General features: G+C 40.7%; 1 protein-coding gene across 1 annotated transcript in view; it reads right to left on the bottom strand.

Moving 5' to 3' along the window:
• The window catches only part of LOC132871017 (uncharacterized), a 39,031-nt gene extending 19,721 nt beyond the window's left edge, over positions 1–19,310 (bottom strand). Inside the window, exon 1 of the mRNA XM_060905177.1 lies at positions 19,255–19,310. The gene's annotated coding sequence lies outside the window, so the exon portion shown is untranslated. The remainder of the gene's footprint in view (positions 1–19,254) is intronic.
• Positions 19,311–19,513: the final 203 nt, after the last annotated feature.

The following is a 19,513-nucleotide window of genomic DNA, read 5'->3' as shown; positions in this document are numbered from 1 at the left end:
GGACAGCAGTGAAAGAAAAGGACAAGAAGGAAAAGGCTAAGCAGGGTCACTACTTCAACCGCCGTTATGGAGCCAGGCTTTTACCTGCCCTGCAGCCAGGAGATCCTATGCTCTCTAAGTTGGACTATGAAAAGTCATGGTCTTTGCCAGCAGTGATCACAAGTGAGAGCACCACCCCAAGATCCTTTGTCATCAGGACGCAGCAAGAAGCGGAGCTGCGGCGGAACCGTCGTCACCTTCAACCAGGGCGGATTTACCAGCCCACCCCAGCAGCGCCCTGCCACATCCACTCTGATGGAGCCACCGTGTTAGGGACTGTTCCTGTTAGTCAGAGTGTGGCTGCACCCACAACCCCTCTACCGGGTCAGACTGTGACCAGATCTGGTCGGGTGTGCAAACCAGTCAATAGGCATGGATCATATGGCCTTTTTTTTTTTCTTTGTGTGTGTGTGTGTGGGGGGGGGGGGGGGGGGGTATGGGAAGATAAATAATAACAAAAGAAAAGTTTTGTTTACATTTAAGTTGATAATATTGATTTGTGTTGACACTAATGTTGATATTAATGTTATGTGACTGGGAAACAGTAGCACTTATATTTCAGTGCCTGGGTTAAGTAGGAAAGAGATCAACTTGTGTTGAAATGCCTCATTCTGAGTTAACCTTGGTTTATGACAGGTGCTGTTAAAGAAAAAGAAAGTCATTGTTTGTTAAAATGTTCCTCTGATGTTATCGAAGTAACACACACACAAAAAGAGGGGGGAGATGTCATATGGTAATCATATGCAACTACGCATATACTATGTGACTTACGGTAATGCCTGGGGAGTTACCTGGAGAGTGTTGCCGGGAGTTAGCTGAAGTGCTATGTTGTTGTGCTGCTCGAGCTGATTCATTAAAGCCTGTTAAAGATATTTGAGAGCCTGCTTCGACATCATTTACACACATATTGTTCTTAACAAAACAATGCGTAATGTGCTTCAGTGGGACTGCCACACGCTTATGTGCTTGAGTTTGAGGAACAAAGGTAAGAGACGAAGATGAATAGGTATAAGCTTATTATTTACATCACCGTGATTCTGCCTGCGGCCCTCTGAATAAAATGAGCCCCCATTATCAGTGGATCATATGAAAATTCACAGCTAATGCTAGGAGGTGCTCAATCTGTGTGTGGGGGGGACGACACAGTCAGGAGAGTGGCACTGCATTAGCATAACGTCAGTGTCAAGCTTACATCCCCAAATCGGGCTAATCAGGATTCAGAATCTCAAACATACAGGTGTGTGGTAATATCACCAATCAACCGCGTGTGCGCGCTGCAGTCACACTAATGGAATCTTAAAAAAAAATATGTATATATATATATATATATGAGTGATTCCACGCTTATGGGTACTGAAATGGGGACATGAACTTATTTTTAAAAATTCACCTAAAAAAAGAAATGGTTTTAGGTGAATTTTTAAAAATAAGTTCATGTCCCCATATATTTGCTAAAACATCATCTTCCTGTGTTTCAAAAAGTAATTCTACATTGTTAAAATTGAGAATATATATGTCCACAACACTTCTGTTACGTTCTGACTTTGGCATATAAATATGTTTTTATTACATCTCAGAAAATTAAAGTTATCTTTTAACATATCATTCATTAAAGATTACATGTTTTGTGACCTGATGGTAAAAAAAAGAAATGGTTTTAGGTGAATTTTTAAAAATAAGTTCATGTCCCCATTTCAGTACCCATAAGCGTGGAATCACTCATATATATATATATATATACACACACATACAGTGGTGCCTGAAAGTTTGTGAACCCTTTAGAATTTTCTATTTTTCTGCATAAATATGACCTAAAACATCATCAGATTTTCACACAAGTCCTAAAAGTAGATAAAGAGAACCCAGTTAAACAAATGAGACAAAAATATTATATTTGGTCATTTATTTATTGAGGAAAATGATCCAATATTACATATCTGTGAGTGGCAAAAGTATGTGAACCTTTGCTTTCAGTATGTGGTGTGACCTCCTTGTGCAGCAACAACTGCAACTAAACGTTTCCGGTAACTGTTGATCAGTCCTGCACACCGGCTTGGAGGAATTTTAGCCCGTTCCTCCATACAGAACACCTTCAACTCCGGGATGTTGGTGGGGTTCCTCACATGAACTGCTCGCTTCAGGTCCTTCCACAACATTTCAATTGGATTAAGGTCAGGACTTTGACTTGGCCATTCCAAAACATTAACTTTATTCTTCTTTAACCATTCTTTGGTAGAACGGCTTGTGTGCTTAGGGTTGTTGTCTTGCTGCATGACCCACCTTCTCTTGAGATTCAGTTCATGGACAGATGTCCTGACATTTTCCTTTAGAATTCGCTGGTATAATTCAGAATTCATTGTTCCATCAATGATGGCAAGCCGTCCTGGCCCAGATGCAGCAAAACAGGCCCAAACCGTGATACTACCACCACCATGTTTCACAGATGGGATAAGGTTCTTATGCTGGAATGCAGTGTTTTCCTTTCTCCAAACAGAAAACTTCTCATTTAAACCAAAAAGTTCTATTTTGGTCTCATCCACCCACAAAACATTTTTCCAATAGCCTTCTGGCTTGTCCATGCGATCTTTAGCAAACTGCAGATGAGCAGCAATACTCTTTTTGGAGAGCAGTGGCTTTCTCCTTGCAACCCTGCCATGCACACCATTGTTGTTCAGTGTTCTCCTGATGGTGGACTCATGAACATTAACATTAGCCAATGTGAGAGAGGCCTTCAGTTGCTTAGAAGTTACCCTGGGGTCCTTTGTGACCTCGCCGACTATTACATGCCTTGCTCTCGGAGTGATCTTTGTTGGTTGACCACCCCTGGGGAGGGTAACAATGGTCTTGAATTTCCTCCATTTGTACACGATCTGTCTGACTGTGGATTGGTGGAGTCCAAACTCTTTAGAGATGGTTTTGTAACCTTTTCCAGCCTGATGAGCATCAACAACGCTTTTTCTGAGGTCCTCAGAAATCTCCTTTGTTTGTGCCATGATACACTTCCACAAACATGTGTTGTGAAGATCAGACTTTGATAGATCCCTGTTCTTTAAATAAAACAGGGTGCCCACTCACACCTGATTGTCATCCCATTGATTGAAAACACCTGACTCTAATTTCACCTTCAAATTAACTGCTAATCCTAGAGGTTCACATCCTTTTGCCACTCACAGATATGTAATATTGGATCATTTTCCTCAATAAATAAATGACCAAGTATAATATTTTTGCCTCATTTGTTTAACTGGGTTCTCTTTATCTACTTTTAGGACTTGTGTGAAAATCTGATGATGTTTTAGGTCATATTTATGCAGAAATATAGAAAATTCTAAAGGGTTCACAAACTTTCAAGCACCACTGTATATGAAAACACAGCTCCACTGGGCGGCACGGTGGTGTAGTGGTTAGCGCTGTCGCCTCACAGCAAGAAGGTCCGGGTTCGAGCCCCGGGGCCGGCGAGGGCCTTTCTGTGTGGAGTTTGCATGTTCTCCCCGTGTCCGCGTGGGTTTCCTCCGGGTGCTCCGGTTTCCCCCACAGTCCAAAGACATGCAGGTTAGGTTAACTGGTGACTCTAAATTGAGCGTAGGTGTGAATGTGAGTGTGAATGGTTGTCTGTGTCTATGTGTCAGCCCTGTGATGACCTGGCGACTTGTCCAGGGTGAACCCCGCCTTTCGCCCGTAGTCAGCTGGGATAGGATCCAGCTTGCCTGCGACCCTGTAGAACAGGATAAAGCGGCTACAGATAATGAGATGAGATGAGAAGTACAGAGTGCAGTTAGTTGCAATTAAAAGCAAAGGTGAAAATAAAAGTCTTTAGTGAGAGTCTGAGTACATCTAAGATCTTCTGGAAGTTTATTCCAGCTGTGAATTCACCTTCACCCTGTTTGGTTTTAATCCTGGGACAGTAAGCAGGCTGGTCCCTCATCACCTAAGAAGTCTAGAAGGCTCTTAGTGTGAAAGGATAAATAAATAAAAAACACAAATAAATTAAATGACATAAATTCTGTTGTTCCAGGTTTAGAATGAACCGGAGGAAGGTAAATGTCACACCAGACACCATTCATGTAAAACGCCATATGTCTACAACTACAATCAGATACCATGATTTTCAAGGAGATCACCCTGAGCATGTTGCTTATCTTGATGCCAAGTTAAAGGTTTATTGTTTTATTTTTTTTTTCTGAAACTGCAGCAAGCTTATCAAACATGTTTTTGGCTGTAAATTCTTTTTCTTAATTGCACCTTTTTTGTTTATCTGTGATTAACTAGCTTGACTTTTTAATCACTCTCTTTGGGGGATTAATATATTAAATGGATTAAATGAATTGTAATTTAATTAAATTGGAGTTATGAAACAAACAAGTTTTTAAAAAAATGAGTGTTACTGTAAGTGCACACCAGCTAAGTAAACAGAGCTTCTTTGAGAGTTTGGATTTTAGGTGATAGAAGATTTTAATGCTCTAATGGGAGCTGCGACTTTAGCATGAACGGTGAATTAAAGGACTCCTCATTTTGCCACCTGATGCAGTGGTTAAAATCATTAAAGGTTTCTCACTTTGCTTTTACTGATAAATTGTATATTACAAAGCTGTAGAAAACTCTTATTAATGAATTCATGCTTCCTAAAATGATGAACAAGTGAATTTGTAAGGCAAGGCCAATGTTTTACCACATACTAATTAAAAAAATTATCATGTTGAGTGGCCACATTAGCAATAGCTGTTTTATACATATTTTAGCATTTACTTGATAAACTCGCATGATGATTCAGATTCTAAATGATCTTATTAATAACACAGATTGTTTTGGTTTTGTCTTTTTCTGCACAGTTTCCAGTGTCGGCAGTGAATCCTCCATTTTCTCATCTCTCAAAGTCAGAGTGTACTTTGTTTCTTTCTTGTGTAAAACTGGAGCTGTATTACCAGTTTACAGTCATTTGATTTTCAGATTTTGTAAACTAAACCCTACTGACCCACTCAGAGGCTACGGTTCTCATTAGTCTATTTGCATTTATTTGTTAGCAGTGTCCCAACCAGTATGGCAGATTAGTGGAGGCCTAAATAAGTCATTAATGGTTTTTAATTGTTGGGGTTTCTTTTGTTTTGTTTTTTACTCTGATATTTATCCAGAAACACCACCATTTGAGTATAAAACATTTACGAAATGATCATCATATGAATAAGTGGAAGCTCAGATGTGCCTGAACTTCAATGTTCAAGCAGAGCTCTGTGTAACAACAAGCATTTTTAAGAACCAGATAATAGTCACGACATTTCCAGACCGCAGAGCATGCTGGGCCAGTGCACTGGGCAATTAAATGACACTTTGCTGCCTAAAAGGATCAAGCACCACTTGTCTGACTGCCCCTAGCGCAGCAGCTTTGCCTCCTGGCAGACAACTCTTATTGCTTAGAATTCTTTAAGCTGTCTAGGAGCTACTGTCTGTCGCTGTGGCTGTTTGCAGGGCTCAGTGTCATTGTGGTGCAGCCTCCTGCCATATCGTTTTTGCTGCTTGGCAGGAGTCTCAAACGATCGAGTGAAATTGCTCGTCTGCCTCGAAGCTATATGTGTTGTTATTTTCTCTGTGGGAGATTGTGATTTCACTGCCCACTAGGCTGGTGTATAATACTTCACTGAGGACATTTTTCAGTCTTTTTGATGAGTGGACACCATCTGGGAAACGTCAACAGTATATTCAGCACATAAAGACTGCACCTGAATTCAGAACTGAATCACGTTTCAAAAACCTGCCCATTTAAAAATAAGTGGAGATAGCGCAATCCATTTTTGCTTTCTTGTCGAGAGCGAGAGGAGATCAATACCACTCATTTCTGTAAACAGGAGGAAACAGCTCCGCCCTAAACACGCCCTCATCTCAAACCACAACTACTTGTTTTTTAGACTTCAGGGTTTTTTTTTTTTTTTGGACTAAAAAAAAGGGTTGTAACAGGTTAATTAGTGAATCAGAGACAGTTTCATTGAGATATTCATTTTATATTTTAATGTCACAAGTCCAGGAATGTTTGAGTTTATACTGCCTTAAAAGAGTGATTAAAAATGTAGTAAGTAAGGTGTTAAACAGGTGAAGTTTATTATAAAAAATGTCTAAAAATGTGACGCCTTTAAGTTGTGTTTGATTAAAATTTTGTGAACTTTGTCTTGGATTTTATTTTGGTGAGGAGTGCAGGGCTCGACATTAGCACTTGCCCAATGGCCTGGCAGTGTTTGTTACGTCTTTCGGGCCATTAAATTTGGCCAAACAGTGGCCCGGGCGGGCCAGTACATTTTCGATACAAATAAACAAATTTTATTACTCATATTTTACCCAGAATTGTGAAGAAATTGTACGTAAAATGCACCTTTTTGATACGAGGTCCGCCATCTTTGTTTTCGTCATGCTCCGCTCCGCTCCGTGGCAGGAGCGTGTCGTCTTCGTGCATCTTCAGAGATGTTCGGCAGCGTCATTTTGGCGGGAAAATAGCATCTTGTAGACGAAGACATTTGCGGCAAGGAGACCATCAGAACGGTGAAATTCAAATAGAAATATGTTCAAACTCCACGCTCCCCAACCTGGCCAAAGGCCAGGTAAACAGTTTAAATATGATTGTGCATAAATTAACTATCGGGTGTTAACGAACGACTTCATTTTGAACTCGGCAGCCAATCAGAGCGCGCGATGTCACGCTTGGTTTACAACTCGCCAAATTGTAAAACAGCATTTCAGCACACGCGCTTTAGCTTCAGATAGTGTAAAATTGTTCAGACTTTGTATATTAATATCAAGATTTCAGGATACACTGCCAAGAAATATGGCTACACGTGTATCAACTTTTAGTGATTAAAGAATGAAGTATAAATGTTGGTTGCTATGACTGAAATAGAACAGATAAAATAATGTGGTAAATTAGATCTGATCCCATATATTATATTATTCAAATATCCAAAGATGATGAAATCTATCAAAATAGCCAAACTAGGTCTACATTAGTTAATTACAACAAAAATAACTATTCTGACCCTCTCTGGTACAACCAGACCATGCTAAACCCAGTATACCCCCAGTTGCTAGGGTATCTGCTGTTGCCATGGCAACGGTTTATGCAAATGAGCTGAATTTGCAAAAATGTACTACTAGTTCCCCCAAGGACATATCCTGAAAATTTGGTGTTTATATCTTGTCTTATTAAAAAAATACAACATTTCACCTCTTTTTGGTAGATATTTTGTGCAGCTCAAAACTTTCGGAGCGGTAGGAGGGCCCCTCGAGAAACATCAGCGGTGGCCGAGCGTATACGGCGTTGCTTTAACGGGGGCCAACTTTTGTTAAACGGTGGTGAACGGTTACGAGTGGTGATGAATTTTTTTCACTGCTCCAGGAACGCTCCAGCAAAGTTCGGGCGGTGTGACCGGGGCCAAATATTGCGAGCGGTGAGGAGGGGGCAATTTTCCGCCCCGGCAAAGTTCACCCCCGCTCCACCAACTCCCAGTCAAAGTTTGGCACCGCTAGACGCAAGTTCGTGGACGCTTGGGTCCGCTAGGCCAACGCAGAAATCTTGAACGCTGGACCACCGCTGCTTCGCCAGCGTTGCCCGGGCGGTGATTAAACGTTGCACAAACTTTGGTGGAGCGGTTGTAAGCGTTTTACGAGCGGACACGGGGTTGCTGGAACGGTGTCGGGCGTTGAAGCAGCTATCCATGGCGGCGATGAACTTTGGTTTGGCGTTGGTATAGAGGTGGCGGAGCGGGACCAGAATTTGGCTATAAATACGGGGAGAAATGGACCAGGAGCTCATTTGGAATCGAGCTGCCGTTGAGTTCAGACCTCATCTATATCGAATTTGCTCAAAGTTACAGTAAAACTGTATCACCATGGATGCTGAGAGACTTGCTATGATTGGTGCACTAGTCCAGCAGCAGAATCAGAACCTCCTCAGATTGCAACAAGCTGTTGACAGAAGGAGAAGAGAGAGAAGAAGGAGAGACAGAGTTGTATGCCGCTAAACCAACTTTATACCCCCGCCAAGCCAAAGCCCGCATGCGCAGAACGCCGCTATACCAACGCTCGCGTCACCGCTAAACCAACGCTCGCTACCGCTAAAGCAACGCCGGCTTCAGCGGTGCACCGCTAAGCCAACGCCCGTGTTTTTGATTTTTTTCCCATTTTGTGCACGGTGACGAGCGTTGTCGAAATTCGGCCCCCCCTCCCTACCGTTCAAGGAACGCTCCAGCAAAGTTCGGGCGGTGTGACCGGGCCTTAAGAATATCTACAGTGGTGAGAATTCAATATCTACAATGTTGAGAATATATGAGCCAAAGTTGAAACCATGACAAAAAAGTTAAATATGTCTCCATCACACAGGGTGGGCTACAGGCAAAGCTTATTCTATAAACAAGTTAGTTGCATGGTGAGGCAAAACTTAGCTTATTCTAAAACTTATACAAACAATTGTTAATGTAAAACAGTAATCAACAGCATGTGTTAAACGAACAGAGAACAAGAACAAAGGAAATTTTTAAATGTAACTAAGAAATTGATAGAACAAGAAATGCAAACAATAAAACATCAATGTGAACAAACAATAAAGATATAATAATGTTAGCAAAATATGAATAATCTTATTTTCATTAATTTCACCTTAAAATGCACCAGAATGCATGAATATGAATTGAAAAATCAACATTTTCCAAGGGAGGGCCCCCAGACCCCCTTCTTTGTGCAAGCACCTGTGGTGCTTGCAGCGGCTGCCTGTGGCAGCCGTGGTTCGGGTACCATGCGCGTTTGGGCCACCACATTTTCCATTTGGGCTAGTAACTTTTCAATTCCACTGGCCCAATGGGCCACCAGTGGTAAATGCTTAATGTCTAGGCCTGGAGTGTAAGGAAGTCACATGACCACAGTTTTGTTAAACTGATAGACCATGACATTATGGGTTAGAGCCAACATGGATGCCAAGGAACAGCCCCAAAACAACACAATTCTGCATGTGGGCTGAGAGGCGCACATGGTACTTGTCTTTGATTTGTTTTATATTGTTGTATAATGTAAAACTGTGTCACGTTTTCACTGATTTCATTTGGTTAAAGCACACTTCTGTTATGCTAATATGTTTATCAGTGAACACTAGCGTGAACAGTACTGACAGAGGCGTGCTTTAAAACTTTTCTTTATTTTCTTGTAGTTTTCATGGTTTTCTCTGAAGAAACAGAGAAAGAGATAAAAAATTAAACTTCACTGACATCTACAGTATATGGTCACTGTGTTACTGTGACTTCACAATGCAAGCTCTTGGCATTTTAAATGTGATATCTCAAGACCCCCTTAAGCAACTGCCTTCAAATTTTGCACAAACATTTACTTGGACTCAGAGATTAACGGGTTACATTTTGGTGGTCAAAGGTCAAGGTGACTGTGACCTCACAAATCATGTTTCTTTCCTTCTTGGATGTGAAATCTCGAGACCACCCTGAGGGAATCACTACAAATTTGGCAGAAATGTTCACTTTGACTCAAGGTTTAACTGGTTAGAGTTTGATGGTCAAAGGTCAAGGTCACTGTGACCATACAAGATTACTCATGAATTTTAACCCCTAATTACCTGCAACTTGACTGGTTGATGGAGGCCTCGAGCCTCAAGGTGGAAATGGAATCACTGCTGTCACATGGATTCACACTGATGTGGTTTTTCCAAAATATATTTCCTTGGGAATATTTCACAATAGCTGTGTCTGCTGAGCTAGTGGCATGATATAGTATAGTCATTAAAAAGTTCCACCTTTGTCTGAAATGTAAATTCTGAAATGAAATATGTATGATGTTTTTCCAATAAAAAAGTGATAAAGTCCTGTCAATGTGAACCCTGCTGCAGCAAGGTGCATTATTTTTTGTTACCTGCACAGCTTGGTGTGGATTAAATTCTAATAGCTTCCTATCTGTACACAGCCCTTTGTTTTATACCACTAGAATATTTACTGCACTGCTTTTGCATGTGGAAAGTTTGGGAAGTAAATTAAAAGAATGGATGCTCAAAGAGAACCAGTCACAGCTGGCTAGCTGTTAGCCAGTGGACTGCCAGAGGGTGACCTCTTTCTGAACCCCATCCAAATAATTTTACAGCGCGGGAAGTCTCTGTGTGTCAGAGCTCTGTGTGCTGTCTAATGATCAAACATGGCCCCAACATGGCCCTGCACTGACTGAAGTCGAGTGGGGGTTTGAGTTTCTGTAACCTGTGGAATGGACACAGGCAGGATGGCAGAACACTGGATGGATGCTCTTCCGTTGAGGAGAGAGACTATTCGACAGCCAGTGTTTAATCTGTCCGTGTCAATCCATCACTGTCAGCCATCGCTGTTGTAGGCTCATACCCAAGGTGGAGGATCGAAAACAACAGTGTGTTGGAAGCAGTGCATCACAAATTTAGCCCAGATCCAACTCTAGAAGAATCCAGTGAACGACAAAGTTTTTATCAGTGAAGTCTTTACTAGGCTAAGTTTTAAATTATGAAAACACTGAAGAGCTACTGAAAATTTTCTGCAGCTGATTATTGATTGTCTCTTTCTTGCTGCTCTTATTAATGTCTGAATAAATGTTCTTAATGTCATGACTGTAACGATGATATTCCCAGGGTTTAATGGAGTTGCACTTTATTGTTCACCTGAAAAGTCACAATTAGTTTTGCAAAGAGTTGAGTTCAAACCTACTTTGACCTCCACACAGCAGGTCACCTGTTTGTGTCAACGTAGGACCATCGATTGTGGGGACATATGTATGCAGGTTAGACCATTTCTTAAATGATTTGGTCTCTCTCCCAAATTAAAGGATAACTTCAGCATTTTTGGACCTGGGCCTTATTTTCCCATGATTTTAGAAGTAATCAAATGTTAGATAAAAATGTTTGTAATTAGTAGAATAATTGAGCGGGCGGCACGGTGGTGTAGTGGTTAGCACTGTCGCCTCACAGCAAGAAGGTCCTGGGTTCGAGCCCCGGGGCCGGCGAGGGCCTTTCTGTGCGGAGTTTGCATGTTCTCCCCGTGTCCGCGTGGGTTTCCTCCGGGTGCTCCGGTTTCCCCCACAGTCCAAAGACATGCAGGTTAGGTTAACTGGTGACTCTAAATTGACCGTAGGTGTGAATGTGAGTGTGAATGGTTGTCTGTGTCTATGTGTCAGCCCTGTGATGACCTGGCGACTTGTCCAGGGTGTACCCCGCCTTTCGCCCGTAGTCAGCTGGGATAGGCTCCAGCTTGCCTGCGACCCTGTAGAAGGATAAAGCGGCTAGAGATAATGAGATGAGATGAGATGAGAATAATTGAGCAGGAGGAGCACATCCAGCAACCATGAAACAGCTGCTGCAATGTTAAAAGGGGGGGGGGGGGGGCAGTTGTCTGCATCAAAGTATGAAAGTACGTCCACTAAAAGTTCCTGCCACTGATGGTTCAGATTATTGTTCTAAGTGTGTGACAACATTATGAAGAGGTTTCCTACATAGAGGCTTTTTATTAAGAGTTTTGGGATCTGAAAATTCCCAAGTGAGTTTTCATTTCATTGTGTCACAATCAAAAGTTTAAAACCATCACTTAGGGGCGTCGTGGCTCAGGTGGTTAAGGCGCCATACCATGAATGCGGGCGACCCGGGTTCGATTCTGGCCCGAGGTCATTTCCCGATCCCTTCCTGTCTCTCTCTCCTGCTCATTTCCTGTCTCTACACTGTCCTATCCAATAAAGGTGCAAAAAGCCAAAAAAAATATCTTTAAAAAAAAAAAAAACATCACTTATATATTTTACCAACACAGATGAATTTTCATGAACGATGAAGTGATTGATTTATGTCAGAGCACTTCTTTTTTTTTTTTTTGGAAACAAAGTACACAAACCTCAAGAAGTTGCACAAAAAGTCCAAATTTAACTCAAATTCCACAGTTTCTCTCTCTTCTGCTGTTTTAGTCAGTGAAACATTTTGACATTGTGTCAAGAAGAAACAACAATAGCCACTTAGTTCAGCACACCTTTAAATTCACACAATAAATTTGTAATTAATATTGTAGATTGGTTATATTTCATGATGTCTAACTGAGTAATGGCAACATGCAACAGAGCAGCAGTTCTCCTTCACCTGGAGAAAGAACATACCGTAATTTACTTTAGGAATTTCTGACCTGACATTAAAGTTTTCAGTTTGCTCCTTTTTAATGTTGTCACAACTGGGACAGGAGACAGTGGCAGCATTTAGGACGTCTCTCATTACAGGTCCAGGTTAACTAATGGCGTGTGATGATTATAGTAGTGAATAACCAAATGCAGAGTAAGTATTTTATCATGGAATTCACATGTTCAGATCTACTGTAAAACAGGCCATTTCCCTTCTATCTAAAACACACACACACACACACATTAGTGTGTGTGTATATATAATCACTCACAGTGGTCAATATCTCTCAAAACATTTTTATTTATCACACCATCGGTTTAATACATATTTTATCAACTTATGGCCTACTTATTTATATCTCACATCAATGCACATATTGGTAACTTATTAAGCCTACGTTTCACCATCAATCTACACTGTAATTTGTAAAACTTATTCACAATATATACCGCCAGTTCACATATTAGCAATAGTTATTTACATCTCATCAATCTACACTATTATTTGCATTACTCAAATACTGAATAAATTAAACATGAGCTACGGTATTATAAAGAATTATGCTACACTAGGACATTGGCAGTTAACATATCTGATGTGATGCTTAACTAGCCAAGCATCTAAAACCAGACTAGCTTACAAAAGCCTCCATCCACACTGCTATGTACCATACCTGTCAACTTTGAGGTTTGAAAAAAAGGAATATTTCCCAGATTTTTAACTCAAAATAAGGGAAAATTTCGGAAAGTCGGTAATCGAACTGACTTTTCTTCACAAAATTAAATTCGTCCTGCCATTTGGGCAAGTAGCGGCAATGCACCTTTTTTGGTTTTGCCTTGCTCCTTTCTTTATTCATGTCTCTAGTCTCGCCGTCTACTGAAACTCGCTCCCTGAGGAAAGAATTACGACCATCTTTTAGTTTTGTGATAAGTTCTGAGCAGTGACCTTGGTCAGACTAGCGCTATGGTTCTGACAGTCTTCTTCACAGACATGCAATTAAAATCAATGTGTAATTACTAGACTGACACCTGCTGTACTGGAGAGGGCGGGGACGTGAATTCATAGCCCGACTTCCTGCTGTAAACTCCTGTCAGAGGCGCGTCATGAATTCTGGACCTACCGACTTTTTTATATTGTGAAAATACGGGACTTTTATATAATGTGAAAATACGGGATATTTTCGGGAAAATTAAAAAATGGGAAGACAGCGGGAAATAAGTCAAAATAAGGGAGTTTCCCGGGAAAAACGGGAGGGTTAACAGGTATGCTATGTACACCTTTCACCATGTGTCCTGAAGTGGGCTACCTCTCTACCTGTCCATGGAAATAGCCAACAGACATCCCAACCTGGCTGCAGAAACTCATTTCACGTCTGCAAAAATAGCCTACTACACGGGACTGATGCTCACACACTCCTCTCCCCCCGTCTCACCGTCACTCATTCGCGCTGAAACACAGCGCTCCTAGTGATAGTGTTCCTAAACCGATCCCATACTATTGAAAATCCCATAGACCCGATTTTTTAAAAAATCCCACAAAGTTATGACGTGGAACTTGTACACCCCCAAAAAATATGTTGTATATGTTGGGATTATCTACTAACTGTGAAAGTATCAGGTGAAATTTCGCTGTCTTTTAAAAGATCGAAATTGTGTCTAACCTGTCAGAAACGGACTACAACCAAACTGTCTAGTCCAGGGCTTTTCAAAGTGTGGGGCGCGCCTCCCCTGGGGGGCGCAACGTGAGGAAACATAAACCAGAATAAGTTACAATGGATCGATTTTTAGTACCTAAAGCTACAGTGAGTGAGGAGACAGAGTCTGGGCCAAGCAAAAAACAGACCCTCCAGGATTTTGCAATGTTGCGATTTGCAACTTCAATGCAAATTCAACCAATCCCCGCGAATTCAGGGCGGTGTTGCAATTATATCCAATCACCGCAACCTTTCCGCAAATTTGACCAATAGTTGGCGTCGTCTTGAGGTGACGTCGACAAACTACCTTCCGCCTTACTTCCGTGTATACATTCAAGAGAAGCAGCATGCGCGCAGTGTTGCCAGATTGGGCGGTTTTAAGTGCATTTTGGCGGGTTTTGAACATATTTTGGACTGGAAAACGTCAGCAGTATCTGGCAACACAGCATATGCGAGACAATGTTTAAATTCTTAAATTCTTAAGCTTAAAAGGCTTAAATTCTGTTACTGAAAGTGTGTTATGTTTACAGTGAAGGACTGTGTGCACTTTACATTATTTTTTACTTAATAAAAGAAATTAATGGATGCCAACATTTTTGCCAAAATGGTATTTTATTTTCCATTGTTTAGGCAGCTTCAGCATCATACTGTGAGATTCTGTTCAAATTGTTTTTTTTCCTTCTATGAAGCCTGAGCCATTTATTTTATTAGTTTATAATTATTGTTTAATTTAGTCTTCAGGAGAGACTGCCTGCACACAGTACTAGTATTAATAGTTTTTTTTCTTCCATGAAAGCTGAGGCATTTATATTATATTTTAAGGTAACTTCATGTTGTGCTGTGAGGTTCTATGCACTTTAACTTTTGAACCAACAGGTGCATTTGGATAAGTAAAGCCTATTTTTCTGCATTTTTGTAGTCCTGGTAATCTTTTATATTGGTAAAGTTGTTTATAGGACCATTTCTCAGTGTCTTTGTTTTTTTTAATCAATAGTTTTTCAGTAATAACTTAATATTTAACATATCACTCAATTTTAATCATAAAAAGAGAAAATTGCAACAATTTCTCGCAACTTTCACTTCCTCCCACAATGTAATTGCAACAAAAACCTAAAAAACACTGCAACTTTCATCGCAATTTTTTGGAAAAACCTCCGCAACATCAGACATTTTAGCCCACAACAATCACAAAAAAGGCCCACGAAATCCTGGAGGGACTGAAAAAAGAAGGAAGTATGACCACGATTATTTAAAGTTTGGATTTTCATGGACTGGATCTGAAGATGCTCCACTGCCACAGTGTGTTGTCTGCCAAGAGGTGCTAGCTAACGATGCTATGAGATGTTTAAAATGTGTAAAAAAAAGATGTTTTAAAAAGCACAGATGTTTAAAATGTGTAAAAGAAAAATGTGTACAACCATTTTTTAAAAAATACGAATGGAACATTAAATATAGCAACAACAAAAATTGTGAGGGGGGTGCTGTTGTTTATTTGCTCTCTGAGGGGGGGGGGGGGCGACTCTCCCATACTTTGAAAACCCCAGGGTCCTGTACTACGAACAGAGGTCAACCTACCCAGAAGTAACCCAGGGTTCCCCCGCTAAACCGGGGTTGACAAAACCTGGTTATCTTGTTTGGGGTTAAACGGTACTACGACGCCAGTTATGAAGTTGATTTGTTGAACCTGTGTTAACCTAATCAGGGTTAATGCGCGTTCACGTTAAAGGGGAAGTTATCAGCGCAAATCCCCACTGTTCACAATGGCACGGTCGCCGTACTTCACGGAGGAAGAATGCGCTGTCATAATGCAAAGCTACGAGGAGTTCAAAACAACATTAAGAGCAAAATCTAACACAGCGGCTGCCAATAAGGAGCAGCAAGCATGTTGGCAACGAATTGCCGATCGGGTAAATGCGCAAGTACATTCTCCCTTCTACATGTTCCAGAACAGAAGTATAGGATGAGAGAAGCTTCATGATCAATCACAAGTCACAGAAAATGGTCCTTTGACGTGGCCCCAGTCATATATAGCTTGTTTAATGTCCGAAAAATCCTGAATAAAATTTGGTATGGTAAATTCATGGAGTCGCCTACTTAAGCTGATATGTGCACAGAGTCACATGAATTAGGATGACTGACTGTTCAGTCCCTTTGACTAAGTTGGTGTCTGTCCTATGAACATTTCAGAGGCAACAGCAGTGCCAAACGCACCTGGCAACAGGTGAACATGAAATATAAAAACATCATTCATAATGGTGTGTGTGTGTGCGCGCGCAAACAAGCACTCATTTGGCTTTTCTGGCTTTTCTTTTCAGGAACGGGAGAACTTGAATAAATAAATACAGTAGAAATGAGTGGTGATTTTGGCTTTTCTTTATTTTGTGTTACTGCCTGAAAAATTGACATCACCTAACGCAAAATGGGACCAGTACTGACAGGTTGATTTGAGGTATGGACATGACCTATTTGAATGTGGGCCTATATGAAGTAGACCTTTTACCTGTACGTTGATGCTATGGAAGGATTTTCTATTCACATAATCCCCTTCATGCTCTCCCAGGGGTGCACTGATTCAGATGTGAGTGCAGTCAATGGCTCCTATTACTCTTGGGGAAACCTGTATATTTTGTTAGTCATATCAATTGTCAGTCACAATTGTCTCTATGAGAGTAGGCAAACAGACACAATTTGATATTAGTAATTACCTGCGATTGCATAAAACCCTTCTTTGATCTGAAGTGCGGTTAAATGCCCAGGGAACACGACGAATGCATTCATCAGTTTGGTTAGGGCAAGCACCACTTTGCGAATCATACGACATACAGTGTTCTTACTGAGGTTTTCAGCATCACCGATGGAATACATATATTGTCCACTGGCAAAGTAACGCAATGACAAGCACATAATTTGCTCGATTGTGAGGGCCTGGCTTCGGCGGGTTACACTGCAGACGTCTGCCTCGATCAGCTGGCAAAGGTAACGAATTCCCTCAGCTGAGAATCTATATCGTTCATGAAGAACATCGTCCGGGTATGCCAGCGGATTCTGGCGGTCTCTAAATACCCTCGCCCTCCGGAGAGAGCCCCTCACAATCTGCGCTAGTGTTGTGATGTTCGCGAACAAACCGATTCTTTTGAACGGCTCCTAGGAATGAACGATGAGAACCGAGTCTCGAGCTGGGGGAGCCGTTCTTTCTGTCGTTCTTTTTCTGTACTGTGTTTCAGATGAAAAAACTTTTGCCTAAGGACAAGAAGTAGGCTAAACAGCATTTGCCTTTTATTTATTCAAGTTTTATCTGTTTGCCTAATAGTTCAAATTGTTTTGTATATAGTTTATAATGTTGTTGTGTGATATTAATGATAATATTGTGGGAAAACTACTTTGCACGGACGTTCATTTAATTTATTCTATCGTCATTTTGTTTGTTCTATTTTTGTGTATTTTATTTATTTATCTGTTTGTCTAGTTGTATCTATTTTTCTAATAATAATATATTTTTTGCATTAATAGTTTGTTTTTTCCTAAAATACAAAAATACAGATTAAAATAATCTTGTGTTCTTGTTATAACTTTATCTATTTATCTGACTGTTTAGTTGTATCTATTTTTGTTACAATTTCAATATTTTTAATATAGAAAGTTTGTTTTTTTCTATTAAAATGTTCTTGTGTGATAACTAGTTCGTGTTATATTTATTGTAGTTGTATCTATTTTGTATCTCAGACTTAAATATTTTTGTAAAACAAGTGTTTTTCTATAAAATATTCTTGCGTTCTTGGTAACTATGTTCTTGAGTGGGTTCTTTTTTTTTTTTTTTTTACAGAAAAGCCGTTCTGCATGGACATTCATTGAAGCCCTCATTGTTTTTTAATGGTTATTTATGAGCGTTTAGGGGTTACAATAATGTAAGTCTAGGTTGCTTTATATAAAAGGGATGTCCAGAAATATTGATGTCACTGTCTAAGCAGAGGGATCTGGCTTCTTTAGAGGCTGTCTTCTTAAAACTGAATAAATATTTAAAAAGAGCCAAATGAGCCAGTCTTTTGAACGGCTCTTTTCAAAGAACGGATCACAAAGATGCGAATCCCATCAAAGAGCCATAAATCCCATCTCTAATCTGCGCTCCGATATCGCACGGGCCATCCAGGTACGCTGGCATTGTCTCTAGAGGAAATGTCGGTGGAGAGGTGGTGTTTAAAAAGGGTGTGGTTAATCGGAAACCTCGGGTTAACCAAGAACATAACCTGAGACGAGCAGGTTTGAGATGCAGCGTAAGTTGCCATGGCAGCATACCTCGGTTTGAACATAGCCAACTTTCGTAGTATGGGTTAATCGGGAAGTTACGCTGCACGTGATCAAGTTACTCTCGAAGTTACCCTGGTAAGCCAGAAAACCCGCTTCGTAGTACAGGGCCCTGGTCTAGTCAGAGTCGCTCAGATTCCGTCAGCAGTAGGCTTTCACTCGCCGCTACAGATTTGGAAAGGCGCTAGACTTGCAGTGACGTCACATACGCGACGTCGGGTCCGTGTAGTCTTTAATCAGCTTATTAAAAAACATTCAAAACAATTCAAATCGGTGGAAAAAATAAAGTATGATCACCAGGATCGATAGAGCTGCCCGACACGCACAACATATGGAAGCCATTGTCTTACATTTCGGGTTACACTTCAAAGTTAATTTTTTGAAAAGATATTCCCATTCATTTTGCTGTAGAGGTTGGAACGCATCCAGTAGGGGGCGATGAGATTACTTTCCCTCCCTATACCTTAACAGACGACCTCTATCTCTCTCATCATCAAATCATTTCATCTTTAAAATGATAGCTTCTTTAGTGCGAATGAAAAAAAAACTTACGGGAAATGTTATATCACCCGCGGGCACACGAGGGCCACTGTCTAAATACGGGAGACTCCCAGAGCGTCCGGGAGACTAGGGATGTCTGAATCGTTTAATTGTGTTATTTAGTCCAGTCTTAGTGCCCCACAGCAACCTCATCACTCTGGCCAACCAAAGCAGCACTGGATTGGGAGTGGAGAGCGCGCGCCAATGGAAAAGTCCAGGCTGCCAGTTCTCACGATCACGAGGGAGGTTTGCTAGCATTCCGCGCGCAAAGATAGGTTAGCGGCATCCATTAAATTAGCTAACTCAATTTTCTGATATTTACCTAAAAGCTAAAAACACAGAAAACAGCTACAACTTAGTAAATGTAGATAAAATATGACAGAACTACAGACAAAAAGATCTGAACTTCAGCAAATGGAGGCGTGAATTTTTCGACTAGCATCCTGTCTGTCAGTGTTAGCTAACGCTGCCATCTGCTGCACTAGGATATTTTGCCTGAGAAAGTTTCTCAACTAAAGACAAAAGAACCATGACTTACCTCTGTCTACTTTGCTAAGGCATCGTGTTTAGCAGATAGTTACAACTTCGTATGACATAAATCCTCATAAAATATAAAGTATGACAGACTGATAGAAAACAGTGGTGCCAGTTTCCTGAGCTGAAGTCCATTAATGTTAACATTAAACATATGATGATGCTGTGTGATGTCACGCATTCTCGCAGCGCATGCGCATTCAATGATAATTCCAATGAAAATGTTTTTTTTAAATTGATGGGTGTAATTCACTTTAGCTTAG

Source organism: Neoarius graeffei, chromosome 22, assembly GCF_027579695.1.
Source record: "Neoarius graeffei isolate fNeoGra1 chromosome 22, fNeoGra1.pri, whole genome shotgun sequence".
Lineage (NCBI taxonomy): Eukaryota > Metazoa > Chordata > Actinopteri > Siluriformes > Ariidae > Neoarius > Neoarius graeffei.
The sequence above is the reverse complement of the archived record's forward strand: the minus strand, read 5'-3'. Positions and strand labels throughout refer to the sequence as shown.